Source organism: Cynoglossus semilaevis, chromosome W (genome assembly GCF_000523025.1).
Source record: "Cynoglossus semilaevis isolate Cse_v1.0 chromosome W, Cse_v1.0, whole genome shotgun sequence".
NCBI lineage: Eukaryota > Metazoa > Chordata > Actinopteri > Pleuronectiformes > Cynoglossidae > Cynoglossus > Cynoglossus semilaevis.
Genome location: NC_024327.1, coordinates 9303715 through 9309235, shown reverse-complemented (window position 1 = coordinate 9309235; position 5521 = coordinate 9303715). Strand labels below are relative to the sequence as shown.

Below are 5521 nucleotides of genomic sequence, written 5' to 3'. Positions count from 1 at the left end.
CCTCTACTACCGCAATTATAGCACTTGTCATTACCCTCCTCATAGTCAGATTCATCATTCTGTTGCCATTGTTTTTTTTGCTGAGGCCTAGCTCCCAGATCAGACCATCTTTTACTTGGCAATGAGACAAAAACTTGTACAGGCTTATTCTTATCTTTTTGTTTATTTGCTTAATGTCTGTCCCATGCATGTTCTACATGTGCATGGAAATCTTGTAAGTTACATGTTTTCAGTGCAACGCAGGAAGTCTCAACCATGTCTCGTACAATTTTAGGCAGAAAATTCTTTATATATGTCTTTATATAATGGATTGTAGTGGGTATGAGTTGGTTGAAGACCTGTATTGCGTTCAAAAATTTGGTCGAACCTGGATTTAAATTCCTGCATGTCTTCATCATCTTTTAATCGTAGTGCATTGTTAATTCCAGCCATTGTTATGTTACTGTGTTGTATTCAGATTAGTTGTTTAATAATCTTTTATTAGTTATTTAGCAGCCGTGTTATTATCTGTTGGTTTTAGCACTAACTGAGCTAAATTAGCTTGTATTGCTATGTTAACATATGCTAATTCTCAAATCTCTAGACTCTGAATGCTAATGCTAATATTATACAGGGTAATGCTAATTAGCTTAGCTTTAGTTCAGCCAACTCATGCTATGCTGATTTATATTAAAACTTGATTAGGATTTGCTAATGCTAATACTTAGCCTAATGCTATTCAGCTTAGCATTAATGCTATTTAGCTTAGCATCATTGTTATTTAGCTTAGCATGAATTAAGCTAGTTATGTTATGCTTATCTATGCTATGCTAAATAGTGCTAATTAATACCACTATTTAGGCCTACATCTAATTGCTAGTTGCTAGGCTACCTCAGCTCCAGTTTACCCCCTGAAGGCACAACCCTAAACTCCTCCTAGTGGGAGTGTCTTTGTTTTTGCCTTTTTCCACATTTTTAACTATGCTCAATTTTGCTCAATTTTGACCACAATCAAAACAAAAAAATACACTTAAAACACTTTTATTGTCTCCGAAACTGTCTTTATATACAGTTTAATTTCTCTTGGAGACAATCATTCATACAATTCTGATCTGACTAGACTTTGTATTTACTTGCATGACTTCTCTTCATGGACTCAGCCTGACTTTTAAAAGCCATTTTTTGAAATACAGACAGGCTCTGAATCTGGTTAGATTTATTGTCTAAAAGGGTCCATGACTTAAAACTAGCATTAAATAATAGAGTTGGCTGGATTCACGTACTACAGAAAAACTGTCTACATGTTGTCAGTCATTGTGAGTCTGTAATCTGTTCAGGTGTAAAATACTGGGTGCCCTGGCAACTGGATGTGGAGATGACACAGTAAGTCTTTAAAGAGGACGAGTCATCGGACCCCGACCAGCCAATCTTCTCCATGGTTGCTCAGGCAACCAAAGCCCACAGACAGGATGTCAACTGTGCTGCCTGGAACCCAAAAGAGGCAGGACTTCTGGCCACATGCAGTGATGAAGCAGACATCGCCATATGGAAGTTTAAAGAAGAATGATAACATGCTCATCTGTCAACTTGGTGGTTCGGATGTTTTCCCCACTACATGCCTTGTTTAAATCCCAGTTACCTGTTGAAAAAGATGATAAGATATTGAAGATTTATTCCAATATTAATCCAACTTATCCTACTGACGCTTTAATTAAGTCAATAACATGTTTTTGTCAGTGCTGTTTGCAGTTCTTTTTTTCCAAACTTTTTGCAGAAACCTGAACCGGCAAAGTGAAATAAAAAATAAAAAAATAAGAGAAAAAAAACGTTTTTTTTCTCTTTATTGCAAAAAACAGTATCACAGCATATGTAAAAAATAAGACCAGTCCATAAACTAGATTCAAGAAAAAAAAATTTTTTTGTTCATTTTTCTTCTGGGCAGTAATAATTCCCACTGTTATGTTGTTGTAATGAACATTACCTTGAAGTGGCCACTTGGTGTCCAGTCTGTTCTTCAGGGTTTTCTCCTTAGGTTTGTCACTTAAAGACATTTCAGCCTAACAAGTCTAGTTTAAAACTTAAACCATCTTAAATTATTAATGTGATAACCAATGACTTATTTGTTGAGACGTAACTCCACCGTTGCTGCACTGTACATGTCAGCAACTCTGTGGATTTACTTCATCTACTGATTATTCATCTTTATCAGCAACATGATTACTGTTCAATGTTTACATTATCATACATTTTATCCTATTTTCTATGGAAGAAAAATGACTAAGTATCTACCTTGACTCCAGTCCTGATCTTTTCTAAATCTTTTGGACTGGACTTAATATTAAAAAAAAACACTTAAAGGAGAGTGTAGAAAGGGTAATGTTCCAACAGGAAGAGAGAAGTATATCTACAGGATTTGATGATCACATGACATTTATCAATCAGATTCATAGTCGCTGTCCTCTTTCACATCTACACTGAACTTGTATTCCTGGTCACAGCCCATGTAGGCATCGCTCATGAAGTACAGAGTGTAATTATGGATGCCCATCACTGGGGCGACAAAGTCCAGCTTCACCTGTAGGTGGAGACAAAAGGTTTACTCAATGAAAGTTGTGTTTCCCACAGCTGCGATTTCTTAAGACAGTCCAGTGCCCACTTGGACTGTCTTGCATGTGGTCCCTGCCAAAAAAAAACATTTTTTTTTTGTAAATTAATACTGACCTTTGCTTTCTGCTGCAGTGTCAATCTCTTGATGGAGACTGTTAGATTTAGGGTCTCCAATCACAACCCACCAGTCCTCCTCACGTTTCTGAACAGATTAAAAAACAGTGGCAGTACAATTATTGACATACAGTGGGTACGGAAAGTATTCAGACCCACTTAAAGTTTTCACTCTGTTATATTGCAGCCATTTGTTTTAAATCATTTCAGTTCGTTTTTTTTCTCATTAATGTACACACAGCACCCCATATTGACAGAAAAACAGAATTGTTGAAACTTTTGCAGATTTATTAAAAAAGAAAAACTGAAATATCACATGGTCAAGTATTCAGACCCTTTGCTGTGACACTCATATTTAACTCAGGTACTGTCCATTTCATCTGATCATCCTTGAGATGGTTCTACACCTTCATTAGAGTCCAATTGTGTTTAAATATACTGATTGGACTTGATTTGGAAAGCCATATATCTATGTCTATATAGGACTTTACAGCTCACAGTACACGTCAGAGCAAATGAGAATCATAAGGTCAATGGAAATGCTTGAAGAGCTCAGAGACAGAATTGTGGCAAGGCACAGATCTGGCCAAGGTTACAAAAAAAATTGCTGCTGCGCTTAAGGTTCCTATAAGCACAGTGGCCTCCATAAACCTTAAATGGAAGACATTTGGGACGACCAGAACCCTTCTTAGAGCTGGCCATCCGGCCAAACTGAGCAATCGGGGGAGAAGAGCCTTGGTGAGAGAGGTAAAGAAAAACCCAAAGATCACTGTGGCTGAGCTCCAGAGATGCAGTCGGGAGATGGGAGAAAGTCAACCATCACTGCAGCCCTCCACCAGTCTGGGCTTTATGGCAGAGTCCAACGGAAGCCCCCCCCCAAGGCAAGACCCATGAAAGCCCTCATGGAGTTTTCTAAAAAAAAAAAAAAACCACCTGAAGGACTCCAAGATAGTGAGAAATAAGATTCTCTGGTCTCATGAGACCAAGATACAACTTTTTGGCCTTAATTCTAAGCGGTATGTGTGGAGAAAACCAGGCACTGCTCATCACCTGTACAGTCCCAACAGTGAAGCATGGTGGGGGGGCATCATCAGCTGCAGGGACAGGATGACCAGTTGCAATTGAAGGAAAGATGAATGCGGCCAAGTACAGGGATATCCTGGATGAAAACCTTCTCCAGAGTGCTCAGGACCTCAGACTGGGCCGACGGTTCAACTTCCAACAAGACAATGACCCTAAGCACACAGCTAAAATAACCAAGGAGTGGCTTCATAACAACTCCGTGACTGTTCCTGACTTAAACCCAATTGAGCATCTCTGGAGAGACCTGAAAATGGCTGTCCACCAATGTTCACCATCCACCTGACAGAAACGGAGAGGATCTGCAAGGATCCCCAAATCCAGGTGTAAAAAACTTGTTGCATCATTCCCAAAATGGCTGTATTAGCTCCAAAGGGTGCTTCTACTAAATACTGAGCAAAGGGTCTGAATACTTACGACCACGTGATATTTCAGTTTTTCCTTTTTAATACATTTGCAAAAATGTCACCAATTCTGTGTTTTCTGTAAAAAATGGGGTGCTGTGTGTACATTAATGAGGAAAAACACTGAACTTAAATGATTTTAGCAAATGGCTGCAATATAACAGAGTGAAAAATTTAAGGGGGTCTGAATACTTTCCGTACCCATTGTAGACATGTGAGAGCTCATGGTTACAGCTAATGGTCTAAACGGTGGAAGCATCATTCTTGTGAATAAAAGGCACATGGAAAAATTTACCTGAGTGAAGAGTGGAGCGAAGACAGGTCCAGTGACCTCTTCCTCTCTCTCCAACTGAACCTGAACCAGAACTGGACTCCCACTGAACACACACATGAAAACATCAGTAACTTAACTTAGAAATGCCAGTAATCTGTTTAATCACTTGACAGAGAAAACGTTCAGAACCTTTTAATGTTGTCCTTTTCTGCCACTTCGTACAACAGCTCGATGTTGGGATAGCGGTTCCAGAACCGAGCAACGTCGGCAATCTAAGCATCTGAGAGTTGCAGCAGAGCACTTCTGTCTTCATCCTCCATCTCCATTATGTCAAAGATGCTCTCCACTCCCTGAAAGAGAAGAGCACAAATTAAGATTAGCCTTGGGGTGAACCAAAAGTAAACAGAGTGAGATTTTAGGATTAGGATGAAAACACAGACTGACCTTCTCAGTGCAGCGTTTGATGTGCACCAAGGTAAAGAATGGAAACTGTTTGAGGTAAGAGTCCTTGGACCACATGGCCTGAGTGACCATCTGAGCTAGCTCCATGGCTGCCAGAGCAGGACTGAGCCAATCGTTACTGGACAGAACATCTACACATGCCTGGATCAGTCTGATGGCCTGGAACAACAACACAAACACAAGGTCAGAATCTTTGGGAAGCACTGCATTAAATTACAATTGTGAAGCCAACAATAATGATTATAACATCTTCAGAAAACTTTTTCGTTCGGCTTGTCCCTTTTTCAGGGGTTGCCACAGCGAATCACTGTTTTCCATCTCTCCCTGTTCCATGCATCTTCTACTCTGACTCTAACCATCTGCATGTCCTCCTTCACTGCATCCATATACAGTGGTATGAAAAAGTTTGGGCAGCCCTGATCATTTTCAAGATTTTCCTTTATGGATCATTGGTTGTTCGGAACAGCAATTTCAATTAAATATATCATATAGCAAACAAACACAGTGATATTTAAGAAGTGAAATGAAGTTTATAGGATTTACAGAAGGTGTGCAATAATTACTTAAACAAAAGTAGGCAGGTGCATAAATTTGGGCACCC

General features: G+C 39.4%; 1 pseudogene; it reads right to left on the bottom strand.

Annotated features, from left to right (window-relative positions):
- Positions 1 to 510: 510 nt before the first annotated feature.
- Positions 511 to 5521, bottom strand: part of LOC103397125 (U5 small nuclear ribonucleoprotein 200 kDa helicase-like) — an 11440-nt pseudogene continuing 6429 nt past the window's right edge.